Source organism: Diabrotica virgifera, chromosome 5, assembly GCF_917563875.1.
Source record: "Diabrotica virgifera virgifera chromosome 5, PGI_DIABVI_V3a".
In the NCBI taxonomy this organism is placed as follows: Eukaryota; Metazoa; Arthropoda; class Insecta; order Coleoptera; family Chrysomelidae; genus Diabrotica; species Diabrotica virgifera.
The window spans coordinates 145,675,003-145,689,524 of record NC_065447.1 but is presented as its reverse complement, the minus strand read 5'-3'; the positions used below and the strand labels follow the sequence as shown (position 1 = coordinate 145,689,524).

General features: G+C 33.0%; 1 long non-coding RNA gene across 1 annotated transcript; it reads right to left on the bottom strand.

The window, feature by feature from the left end:
- Window positions 1-3,227: 3,227 nt before the first annotated feature.
- Window positions 3,228-5,827, bottom strand: LOC126884486 (uncharacterized). The gene is made up of 3 exons (XR_007698063.1): window positions 5,460-5,827; window positions 5,204-5,401; window positions 3,228-3,407 (listed from the first exon to the last, which is right to left on the bottom strand). It is a non-coding gene; the product is annotated as an uncharacterized LOC126884486 (long non-coding RNA).
- Between the last annotated feature and the right edge of the window lie 8,695 nt (window positions 5,828-14,522).

The window sequence follows — 14,522 nt, the reverse complement described above, 5'->3', positions numbered from 1 at the left end:
TGTACCTTAGCGGGACGTCCATTGGACGTTCCAATGTACACAGATGTACGTCCATTGGATGTCCATAAAACGTGCTTGTGCTATCTGGGATGAAATAAAAAATTTTAGTAGTTCCAAAATGACACAAAATCTAGGCATCGGATAAAAAAGTTTATTCGCAGAAAGTGTATTTTTTGTTCTTCTTAATGGTGGTACAGGCTCGTTTTTTTAATATTGTATTTAATTACAGAGTAATTTCCACATATTAATATATTTTTTAAATTGGGCTCTGTACCGCGCATTCTTTATTATATTACGAATACGTGTGCCAAATATCTCGAAAAAATATTCAAAATTACAGCCGTAATCTTGGAACGCGTTTTCGCTACCTGTTGATCGCTACTGTTTCCTCTTAATAAGTGATACATTTAAAAATCAAAATGTAAATGAAATCTGAAATTTCAGACATTTTAAAAGGACACAAGACACAACATGCCCTATATTTCACAAAATGCCGAAGAAAATCATAATTATATAATATAACATATAATTTCCCCATATCCAGTATATTTACTTTTATGTAAATTATCTGTTTTTAATTTTCATGCATTTATAATTTAATTTATAAGATCTATTCTAGTGCTGCTGTGTTTGTATTGAACAACTGAAATAAATTAAAATAATATTATTACTATACAATAATAACTGTTTATATTTTTTATGAGATAAAAGAAATATTTTATGAGACTAGGTACAGTCTAGAAAGAAGACTAGTAGAAACGAATAAATAGTGTTTTTTAATCAATACTGTTTTTCAATATTGATTTTCTACCACACTTTTATTTCTATCACAAAAATTGTCAATTGTAAGATAAACAAGAAATATTTATCCGTTATCCTCGGTCAGCAGACTTGTTTTCTTGAAACGACACTTTGCATACAATATTGGTATTTAAATATCCCGCTCTGTCATTCTTAATCATTTGACCAATACGAACACAGATATCACGTGGGTAATTCTAACCAATAAAATCTTGGAATTCATAGCGGTTATTAACGCTTCGTCCAGCGAATATCATCAACGACTCTACCTACCTTATCGGTAGAGAGTATACGAGAAGTTCACACAAGAATCTACAGGTCGAGCAAGTCTCGTAAATTTCACGATTGCGAGCCACGCTTCACGCAACCGTGTTTGCGTACTTGTGTTTCGAGTTGCGTGGTCGTACGGAGTTATATTTACCAATTCGCGCAATCGTACTTGAGACGCTGTGTCAGGTGAGGTGTTTGAAAATTTGTGTAACTTGATTCTTGATTCTGTGGTGTGAAGGTGGTTAAACTTTTGGTTTATTTTTTTTTCGCAGAAAATTTTTAGATGAAGTAATTGTATGATGAAGATAACACAGAAAATACAAGAGGGCAGCATACTTTGCAAAACAACTGTTACAATTTGAAATCAACAAGTTGTTGTCTTGCAGGTAAAAAAAGTGACTTTTAAAAAAAATTATATCTTGGAAACTAAAAATTATTTTTATTTATAATTGAAACATGTAAAAGTATAGTACTCTCAAAAAAATTTCAGCCAAAAATATTCATTTTTGTAGAGTTGACTGCAATTTTTCGACAACAGCCCTTTTTTGCGGTGAGCAGCCTAAAAGTCCAGTCTCATCTGAAATCAAAGTTTCTTGTAGTTTATACCTCTGGCTAGTGAATGAACACAGGATTTTTAATTAGATGAGGTCATTTTTGTTTTATAAAAAAAAACTACTTTAAAAATGAGAAAAATTGGGGTCAAAAATGTGTTTAAACTTATGTAAAATATTCAAATTTCATTTTTTTTAATTCCTTCGTTCATATTCTAGCCAGAGGTATAAACTACAAGAAACTTTTTGATTTCAGATGAGACTGGACTTAGTTATGCTGCCAACGCAAAAAAAACTTAAACTCTACAAAAATGAATATTTTTGGCTGAAACTTTTTTTGAGACTACCTTAAGTACTATACTTTTACATGTTCCAATTATAAATAAACATAAATTTTAGTTTTCGAGATATAATTTTTTTAAAAAGTCACTTTTTTTACCCACAAGACCTATGTAACCCCTTAAAAAAATGTTTCGAAGAATATGTTTGATGGCCAAGATGCATACATATATTTAGAAGGAAAGTTCCTGATTTCTGTAGTATAATACATAATACCAAAGAGGAAGTAGCCCTAAGCGCCGGACTCCACTTGCGATTTGTAGTTGTGAAGATTGAACACATTCTTTCAAATAGAAGTCAATCCATGATTATTTAGTCACAAATGGATTGACTTGTATTTGAAACAATGTGTTCAATCTTCCTGATTACAAATCGCAAGTGGAGTGCGGCGGTAATAACACCAAAATATTCCATATAGGTCCATAGAAGGTACACAGACATTGAAAAATTCCTGGAATATCCCCGAAAACATGTTCCCTGAACATCCCAGGAAAATCCTGTGTCAGCATTTTAAACATTACCTGAATGTCTTATTGGAACATTCCATGAATGTCCACGAATGTTCTCTGGACATTCAAAATATATTTTGTAGACATTCCCTGGATATACCAGAAATACAGTGATGAGCGCTCTAATAACCGGCAAAATAGCACAAAAGATGTATTAAGTAGTGAGATAAAAAGACATGAAACTAGTCGAGCTGGGAAATTTAGCGATATTAACTTATATATTTAGATTGTATTGATTGTGTACCACCTTCAGACGTATCAGACGAGTTTGGAAACTACCACTGTCACAGTGACAATTTTAGTTGACATACTCCTCCGATATGTGTAAAGGTGGGATCAATATAACGTAAATTTAAAGGTTAATTTCGCTAAATTTCCCAGCTCGACTAGTTTCATTTCTTTTTATCTCACAACTAAATATGTTGCCCATATTTTGCCGGTTATTAGTGCACTCATCACTGTACATCCTTGCTGATGTGACAATACCTCCTATCTGTTTTTTCATGAGTTTTGTATGAGAGATGGAAAAACATGTTTTAAGGTCACCTCCTGTGTTCATATGTAAGTTTTGACTTGTTTTGTAGTTCATAGATAGTTTAATTTACTACAAAACAAGTCAAAAAATATCATATGAAAACAGGAGGTGACCCTAAGACAAGTTTTTAGTCTCTCTTACAAAACTCATGAAAAAAAAACAGATAGGATGTATTATTACATCACTGACGATATGTGGCCATACCAAATAATACATCCTTGATAAATATAAACATTTTTATTGAACAAAATCTTTTCATACATTTTTTTAATGCAATTTACTGATATTCCTAAATATTTCAGAAAAATGTGTCACATTTGCTTTGTAAACCTTTCTTTTGCCTTTCGTAGCCATATTCCGTTTCCTTCCTGGTTTTTTGTAGACCACTTCTCTCAGCTGATTCTAAAAAAAAAATAAAATAAATGGTAATTTTTCTATCCTTTACAATTAACAATCAGAAGAAATATTATTTACAGATAATGATATGCATAATAATAATAGGTTTGTTCTAGCATCAGTTTCAAACAGTTTGAAACCATCAGCGAATAGTGGACCAGCGCGAGTAGAGGGGATCGCACTGGTGACTGTATTATGTTCTTTTACTGACCAACTGTTTGCTGACGGTTTTTGACTAGTTTGACTGTTTGCTAGAATAAACCTAATAATAATGAATATTTTGTATTTTGACAATGACATCTGATGTGGAAGTCAAAACATTAATAAAATTATTTTTTCAAGTTAACTTTCACATGCGCGTCTTAAAATTGTACTTTTAATACTTATATCATAAATAACTATTAAAACTATCTTAAGAGGAAACAGTATCGATCAACAGGTAGCGAAAATGTGTTCCAAGATTGCGGCTGTAATTTTGAATATTTTTTCGAGATATTTGGCACACATATTCTTAATATAATAAAGAATGGCGGTACAGAGCCCAATTTGAAAAATATATTAATATGTGGAAATTACTCTGTAATTAAATACAATATAAAAAAACGAGCTTGTACCGCCATTAAGAAGAACAAAAAAATACACTTTCTTCAAATACAACTTTTTTATCCGATTTTGTGTTATTTTGGAACTACTAAAATGTTTTATTTCATTAGTAGTTCCAAAATTACACAAAATCTAGGCATCGGATAAAAAAGTTTATTTGAAGAAAGTGTATTTTTTTGTTCTTCTTAATGACGGTACAGGCTCGTTTTTTAAATATTGTATAATTACAGAGTAATTTCCACATATTAATATATTTTTCAAATTGGGCTCTGTACCGCCATTCTTTATTATTTTACGAATACGTGTGCCAAATACCTCGAAAAAATATTCAAAATTACAGTGGCAATCTTGGAACACGTTTTGGCTACCTGTTGATCGCTACTGTATTAACTTAAAACATTGTAATTTGCTAAACCAGTATATTTTACTCTACTACTACTCTACTAGCTACCTCATTTTCCAGTTTCTAAAGACTTGTTTACATGGGTAGAGTTTTGAGGAGAGTAGAGTAGCGGTAGTACTCAACCAAAAATGGCTTGATACCATTCACATGAGGAGAGTACAAGTATAGTACTGATGCTAGTATAGTGAAACCGATTTTTGTATTTTTAAACACTCTTGATTATAAGTGCACCTTAAATTCTTAATTTTTTGCTTAAGCTCGTTTACTCCAAAGCCCCCTTTGCCATTCTTTCGACGATTTCATCCTCCGCAGCTTGCTGCAAACTTTTATTTCTGTAGTATACACTACCTAAATTCCATAAACACTGGTATTCGCCGTATTATAGCTCTACAAGTTTTAAAGTTTCATCTTCGGTGAACTTCATTTTCACTATTTACACAAAACACAATTCCAGCCAGAATGACAGCGCCCCCATGTACTCTCCTACCTACTCTATTCTGCCATAATTGAGCGTGTTCCATGGGTAGAGTGTGCAGCCGAGTAGACATTTTGGCAGTAGTGGTGGTCATAGAGTAGTTACTTTGCCATAGGTTGCTAGTCACTCTACTTTAACTCCAACTATACACTCTACCAGCTATTCTACTGTGCTGAGCATTTTTACAGGTAGAGTTACTCTACTCTATCAAGTACTTGCATCATTACTCTACCCGTGTAAACAAGTCTTAAATCTACTGAATGAAAATCTACTTAATCTTAATCTACTCTTAATGAAAAATGTGTAAAATCATTTACCCACCTAGTATTATTGTAGAATTTAAGACAGTCCAGTGCCTTATAAATAATTTCAATATGAATATTTTTTCCTTTAATTCTCCTTTGATACCACTCCATTTTAGATTTTGGGGAACTTATTTCATTGTGTTTATAGCCCATATTTATTGAAGTAATCTGGAGATTGTTATTATCGATTAAGTCGGCTGGTTTTCCTATTTTCCTATAAGATTAAAATGTTAACATCTTCAAAAATCGTTACTGTTGTAATTGTAACTTACCAGATATAAAATGATTACAGCAGACAGGACAGGAAAATTTTCATTTCGCTAGTAAAACCTGTACATTGTATTGCATTTAACCACTGTTGTCTCTCAGATACCTTATTTAGTTCAGTTTAAAAGTGAACTGTATCTTGACTTTACAATTACTTTGCATTTCACACTTCAAAACACAACACCAATGAAGCATATTATCTTTCTAAATTAATACTTCCAGAGAAGATGTTAAATTAATCTTTGTACAACACAAAATTACAAAGAAATACAACTAAAATTATCTAAAACTCATGAAGAACAGATAGAATAAGATTTATCTTTTACACCCAGTAGCCATATTGAGAATAGTATACCTGCATATTATTATGAATCACTGAATCAGTAGAAACGATTATTTAAATTTGGTAAATATAACTCCGCACGACCACGCAACTCGAAACACAAGTACGCAAACACGGTTGCGTGAAGCGTGGCTCGCAATCGTGAAATTTACGAGACTTGCTCGACCTGTAGATTCTTGTGAAGTTCACGGTAAATTGAAAATGGACTTAGAAAAAAATATATATGTCTTTGTATTCACTTTATAATGCTCAAAAAATTACGGGATCTGGATTGCAATGAATATTTTTGAAGTTATACTGCTTTAGGCGCGATTGAGATTGAGGGTGAATTCATATTGATCTGCGCGCATGCGCACACCGACAGTTTGGTATTAGTCTTTATACGGGCTCTGATTGGGTGTTGAAATGATCTGTCAATAATTGTTCAATATGGAGGTTATCGGTAAACAAAAATGTTGTATAATATATTAGTTTTTATTGTTGTGAGGAGAAATTAAATCAAATTTATAATTATAGTGACTTTTTAAATAGTTTTGAAAAGCCACAGGTACGTAATTCTAAATGTTTCAGTTGTATTCCAATAAAAAATGATCTTCATACCTATTTGGAAAATGTAAAAAAAAAATAATGTACTTACCTAGTACTTGCTATGCTATACCCCTAGTAGGCAATGCTTTAATTTACATAATCTGATTACGAACAAACTTTCTACAAATTTTCATCTAATGTATCGTTTTCTTACTCTATATATTGTTGTATTTTAATTCGACAAAAATCAAACTAATAAAAATTCATATAATTAGGTGGCTAAAGGTTATAAACCAAGGCCAGAATCAGAACAAAAAAAAATTCATATAAACAAAATGTCAAAAAGTTGTTCAGTTTGTGTATATTCCCACATGACGTATACGCGAAGGTGGTGCAGTTTGAAATCGCTTCGACTCTCGTACGGCGGGATACACGGGAAGTAGGTTCAAGCCCAATGCAAGTTATATCATTTTTTTATTTTTTTTATAGATTTTATGATTGTAAGTATATTATTATATAATTTTTTTCAGAAAATACGTATTTAATTAAAATTTTTGGCAACAGTTATTGTTCAGAAATCATTTGTGGCATTTTTCAATGTGTTTGTGTGTGTTTTATTCTTTTATTTTTTTAATTTTTGGTATTGTTTTAATAAAAATTTTTGGAAAGTAGTAGAGAAACTGTTTAAAGTATATTGATTTCGTTGGAATCATATAATAGAAGTATAACTTCTTACGTGCGTACAAAGTACACACATTCTTTTTTTTTATAATTCTCCTATCAAAGGTGCGCATGAAGTTAGGCGTGTTTATGACAGTTGAGCATTTGGAGTCGAGACCATTATAAATTATAGTTTGTTTTTAAACCAAGAGGAGTAAACTAAAAAACCAGATTCACACCCAAGAAATTCACTAAAAAAATCACCAAATACATGTTCTTTTTTAGTTGATCATATCGGCCTTCGATGGTAATCCATAAATATGATATTATACTAATACGTTGCTAAAGATTTATAAAAACTGATTAAAAATCTAAAAATTAAAGGAATAACGCAGAACAGAAAACACAAAAAATCGTTGATATAACTTACGCTCGATTTCATAATAAAGTTAAAGTGGACTTTGAATTTAAGTTGGTATGGTCGACGCGAAGATCGGTGGGATATGCGCATTTTATCAATGAAATTCGATATTTGTAAGACATTCCAGAAGCCACTACAGATAAAATGTTTTAACGACCTATTAATCATTCAGAATTACTCAACGGATATTAGTACAGTTAAAATAATTAAGACGATACCGAACAATAATGATTTAATGAGTGAAATTTATTGCTATTTAAAGTTTTTTTTACTTTAATGACAAAAAAAGCAAGCCCATTAGCAGAACCCAATTAAAAATTATTTTGCACATCATATCTGAAACATTATTTGGTTGAAAAATCTCATTTTTATTGGCAAAAAATATATTAATTTGTTTGGACTAAATTACAGTTGTGTTTATCTTAAAAAGGATATGTTACTATTAGTGGAGTCACTGAAGGTGGATATGAGCTGTTACCTCCGATTTCGTTGAACCTCCATCTATTTGCATGAAAATTGGTGAGTGGTTAGAGGATATCTCAAGGAACAAAGGTGACATGGTGCCAATTTGCGCTTTTACGCTGGGGGTGGATGCCATCCCTTCTCGGGGGTGAAAATTATTTTATTAAAATTAACCCCATAATTCGATAGAGGGACAAATTTCAAGCAAAATTTGTTATATAAAGTTATTAAAATAAATCAAAACTTTTTGAGTTATTAACGATCAAAGATTTTAATTTTTCTTCAGAAAAATGCATGTTTTTAAACAATTTTTCAGCAATAACTCAAAAAGTGTAAGTTTTTACAAAAAAGTTATTATTATCAAAATTAAAGCTAATAAAAAATGAAATAAATCTCTTACTAGAAAAACCTTTTAATGTTAACTAAAAGTGAGTTATAGGTATAGGTAGTTGAATGTATATTTTTTTCGGCGAGTAAAAAACTAAACCAAAAAGTATTCAAGCTGAAATAACGGGAAATTGATGCATTTTATAACAAAAACTTATGAAACATTTGTCAAAGTACTTAAAATTATCTATCAAATGAGCCCCCGAACATGTTGATAGCGTTAAAATTTTTTCTCCAAAATTTTTTCAAAATTTATCTTTTAAAAATTTTTCCAAAAAATGTTATTGTTTTTTTTTATAACTCCGTTCGTGTTTACGATATGAGGTTCATCTAAAAACTGTTTGAAAGTTAATTCCAAGTGATATTTAATCACGTTAAACCTAATCTTTTGAACCCCTTACTTTTTAAAAATAAAAGGTTAAATTACCGCGGTTGCATGGTTCCCACAGCAAAATTTAAGATTTAAACGTTTCTATCTCGGTTATTTTTTACCCTATAGAAATAGTAGAACAGGTAAAATATTTTCCACAGAAAAAACTAAAATTTGATTGTATATAATTTTTTACGTAAATTAAGTATTTTTGGAGTTATTATCAAAAGAATATGAGAATTACAATAATTTTAAAAATTATGATTTTTTAAATTATATCTCTTTTTCAAAAATATGCACTCTAAATCGGTCAAAATTATCAAAAACATTAATTATTCTAATATAAAGAAGTTCTTGTAAGTATTACTATCAATTTTAATTTTTGTGGAAATGGCGTATGTTTAACTTTTCACTTTTTCCTAAAAAATTCGAAACTATTCTTTTATTTACATTATAACTTGCTTAATTTTGACGCTATTACCTTGTTCTGAAGCTCATTTGATAGGTATTCCGAAGTACTTTGATAAAATGTTTAGCAGGAATATTTTATACATTGCATCGTTTTCCCGTTATTTAAGCTTGAATACATAGATTTGAGTACTCGTCGAAAAAAATACACATTCAATTGCCAATAACTCACTTTGAACTAACAATAGTTTAGTTCTTTATGTGAGGAATGTATTCAATTTTTTATTATCTTCAATTTCAGTAATAATAACTTTTTTGTAAAAGCCTATAGTGTTTGATTTATACGCGAAAAACCGATTTAAAACATGCATTTTTTTACGAAAAAATAAAAACTTTGGTCTTTAATAACTATAAAAGTGTTGATTTATTTTAATAACTTTATATAACAAATTTTGCTTATAATTTGTCCCTCTATCGACTTATGGTATTATTTTTAATAAAATAATTTTCACCCCCGAGAAGGAGTGGCATCCACCCCCAGGGTAAACGCGCAAGTTGGCATCATGTCACCTTTGTTCCTTGAGGTATCCTATAATTACTCACCAATTTTCATGAAAATCGATGGAGGTTCAACGAAATCGGAGGTGAAAACCTTCAGTGACTGCACTATATATCAACATTCACGCAGTGTTGCCAAACTGAACTTTGTTATTTTGAGTGGAAATTTTCCCAGCGATCTCCGAGGGTGCAATACCTTTACAATGCCTCTATGCGGTTATGTCAACTTTAAAGTGAACTTTAGTTTAATGTTCACTTTAAGTTGATTATGAAACCGGGCGTTAATGAACCTATGAAATGCCAATAGTGTCAAAATTTTATAAATGTCATTAGTGACAAAATTTCATAACAGTGGAGTAAACTTGCCCGAGGTTGGACCAATTACAAACAAGCATTACGGCGCGGTAAATTTGAATTACTCCTCCTGGTTTAAAAACAGACCTTAGTAATCTCGCCCCCCGTGTTAGGTAATATTATTCAGTCGTTTTTTTGCATAAACTTACTCGGAAAGAGGTCCTTATAACAAATCTACATGGTGCCAGGCGGTACCTCGGTCGGAAAAATTGTTTAAACAAATTCAAAGAATTAATCTTTTCACCCTGGACAATCTTTTTTAGATTCTTTGGGTCATTCTGAGCAAAAAGGTCTGTTGTAATTTTTCTCTAAAATTGAGTGTTGTAGAGTTATACGCGATTTAAAATTTGAAAAAACACGAAAATGGCCATTTTTAATGCTTGTAATGACTCAGTTAAAAATTATATTATGAAAGTCAGAAAGTGACCAAATCAATTAAGGGCCACCTACAAGACCCTGAAAATTTGTTTGTCATTATTTGATTACAAAGCCGTTATTTTTAATTATTAATAATTAAGAGAGTATTGGGGCCATATATAGATATATTAAGGATAAATAAGGCATACTGAGCAAAAAAGCGTAAAGCACAGGCAGTCGGCCGGTGGTCTATCTATCTCTTTTTACTAAGCGATCTCGCTCATGTGACAGACAAAGATGACTAGACCACTCATCAATCCTTAATACATTATTATTATATTATTATAATAATATAATAATTATTATAATTGCGTTACACCTTGATGCACAGAGCGGGCCATCTTGCTGTTATTTTTAATTATTAACAATGAGCGCTAACCGCGTATTAGGCGGCCATCATTGGTGAGTGAGAAAGAGATATGCACCATTCCGGCCATCCAATGGTGAATCTCACTCGCACTCACATTGACGACCGCCCAAATACGCTCATTGTTAACAATTAGAAATAACTGCTTAGTAATAAAATAACGACAAAAATTTCTTTAGGATCTTGTAGGGGGGTGGGAGGGCTTTAAACTTTGATGTGGTCACTTTCTGACTCTCATAATAATAATTTTTAACAGAGATATTAAGCCTTGAAAATGGTAATTTTCGCATTTTTCAAATGTTAAATCGCGAATAACTAGACAATAAATTTTAAAGAAAAATCACAAGAAACTTTTTTTGCTCCGAACGAGCCAAATGATCTAAAAAAATTGTCCGAAGCGAAAAATTGTTGTTGTGAATTTGTTTAAAAGAATTGTTTAAACAATTTTTCGACCATGGTACCACCTGCCACTCTGTGGATTTGTTATAAAGACCCCTTTTTGAGTAAGTTTGTGCAAAAAAATCGAATTGGAATAATTAACCTAACGAAGACGACGATACAGCCTGGACTAGATGCACAGAGCGGCACATACCTTGCCTAATCTATTAGTTATTATATCTATGATTGAGGCGGCCGTTCAATGGAGTGCGAGAGAGATGCACCAGTGGACGGCCGCAGCCGTTCCTGATCAAATTAATCATTATCCCTTCACAAGTTACTTTACTTATGTATTATTTATATGGCCGGTAAGTTTCATCGATTCAAAGGGCTAATTAAAAAAATGGTTTTAAAGTATTTTTTTTTATTTTTAATTAATAACTTAAAATTTATTAGTGATACCAAAAATCACAAAGAGTAAAAAATGTAGGTTTTGCTTTTTTGTAATGCAAAAATTAGTTATGATATGGCTGTTCAAAATTTGCGTATACACTCGTGGCTAATGAATATATAGTTCAAGCCCTTTCAACTACAGCCCCTTCAAAAATAAGCACTTTGAACCGATGAAAGTTACAGATCATATAAATAATACATACACGAGTAAAGCAACTTGTGAAGTGGTAACGATTAATTTCAGTTGGGATACTAAATAGGGGGTGCTTTTATTTTGAGCATAACTTCCTTACTTTTAATGCTAGGAACTTTTTTAAAAAACAAAAAAAGATTTTTTAAACACTTTAAAAAAGTTGTAATGTGTTTTCCCCAAAAAGTGCTTTATTTTTTGGTTATTATACATTATACGTTGAAATATTCAATTTGGAATAGTTACTACTCTGCTTCTACTGGGTCTACAAACTCACACATATTCGCGGTGTGCAAGTACTTGGAGGGGATACGAGAAACGATCGTGTGCGAATAGTGGAGAAATCTTGCAACTTTCTTAAATAATTCATAATGTCAGGGCCGCCGCTACCATGTGTGCTAAGTGTGCATCGCACACGGGCGGCCAACAATAGGGGCGGCCAAAAGGGCCACTGATATTACTTTTTTTAAAACGAAAATAAATTCAAATATTTAAATAGTAACGATTCAGTATTGATTCTGTAAACTGTTATTATTATTACCTGATAATACTAAAATGCGTTTCATTTATGATTTATAGTTCTTTTTTTTCATCCTAATCTAAACAAAAATATAAGAACATATTATTTATTGTATGAACTGCCCTTTTACAGGTATAGTTATAAAGCAGTTACGGGAATACTTTTTCATTCAAAGCGGCTGGCGGCTTTCGGACTTTTAGATATTTTTATAGATAGAATACCTCCACAGTTTCTCCTGCTCATCGTAAAACGCAACAAATTGGAGCAGATGTCCGCTCTCGTATAGCCAAGCTCTTATCCTGTCCGTGTGTGATAGTTAATACATACTTCCAACTATCATACGACACCCACCCCTACCCATAATACACGTCCTGATACTCAAACCTACAACCGAGGAGAAAACCTCTGAACTCAGTGGACGAAACCACGGAAACAAACGGATATGCATAGGGATGACGGCTATGTATCACCCTAATGTACCGCCACCCGGTCCGTATAATATCGGGTTGCCTGAAACCGACACCTATCGAAGAGGTATACCCCATTGCTGGAATTGCTCCACCACCAATCAGGAGAAAGGTCACGTCAGAGGTAGAACGGAAAAAGCAGGAGACGGACCGAAGACACCCCTTATATGACCACCAAACTCAGCCAAGCAGACTAAGATCTCGGAAAAGCTTCCTGAAAACATCAAGATCCATCCCCGAAGCGCCAGAGACGCGCCGAATACACCTATGGCAAGCGTCAACTACTGCGACACATTTTCCTCCCTCGGAGGAAATGGCTGCTGGACACAATTTACCGTATCCGACTTGGAAAGCGCTAAACAGACTAAGAACCGGCGTTTCACGTTGTGCTAGTAACCTGAAAAAATGGGGATACCAGGAGGACGATACCTGCGACTGTGGCGCGGTTCAGACCAGCCGGCATCTACTATCATGCACAGAGATGAGAGAGACCTGCACAGAACAAGACTTAATTATAGCAAATGACAGGGCCATCTATGTGGCCAACCATTGGAAATACAGAATTTAAAGTTGTTGGTGTTCCGGACACGGAAAGTAAGTAAGTACCGCCACCCAAACCTCAAGGTGTGATACCATCATGTCGAAGGGGGTAACATAGTGTGTTACAAGCGATACCTAAGGTAGATGGCGAACCCGAGCGGAAAACAGCCTTGGGGGGCAAGGGCGCACTGCCCCACTGAACCGATCAGCACGACCCAACATTTGGGAAGAAAAATGGGACAAAAAAAGAAAAAATAAACAAAGCCGTAGAGAGGGGAGCGGAGGCGAAAGAGAAAACAAAAGAGGGAGGGAAAAAGAAAAGGACGAAACTCGAGGGGAGAAAAGCTGTAGGCGAGAAGTGGAAGAAAAGGAATAAATCGGATCTTAAACCAGCGCAAACAAAGGCAATGGTAATGACAGAGAAGATAAAAGGGAAAAGAGGGAAGGAAGAGAGAAACAGCAAACCAAGAGAGAGAAAGAAAGAAAGAAAGAGAACAGGAAGAGAAAAGAGGGAGAAGAGAACAGACAGACAGACATTTCATTTATTAAAAATTGATAGGTGAAATAGTTTCTATCCTTGTGGAATCGGTACTCACCGGAGGTACTGAAGATGCAATTAACATCTCTTTGGAAAGAAAATGAAGGCGACTTTTCAAAGTAACAAGACATTTACTTAACACACACACACTAGAGATAACTGAGCTGATATAAGTATATGTAATTACGTGGCTAAAAGTTCAACACCAAGGCCAGAAAACAAACAAAAAAAGCATTGTCAAAAACATTGTTAAACATTGTCAACAAGTTTTCCGAAACGAAATCCCGAAAAGTCCGGTTTTAGTTTTTTTATGTGTTTATGTTATCTACTCACAGTTTATTTTAATTAAATAGACGTTTAAATTAGGATACACATATAATGGACGTTGGATCATGGATATTATAGTCTAAATGTTCAAGTATTTATCTATTCACAAATTATTTTTGTAATGCATCTTCTGCACATTTCTTCAAATACTAGTATAAACATTTTTCTAAAGTGTTGAAATTGGAAAAGGCGGCAAGTATTAAGTTGCACACGGGCGGCCAACACCTTAGCGGCGCGCCGCGGCGGCCCTGCATAATGTCAATTGAAATTGTCAAATTGACGTACATTTCATACCTACTGTCATTGAAGAAGAAAAATTATATGTTGCTCCACAATATTGAAGATATGCAATTATTATACAGGGTGTCCCGAAAATATTG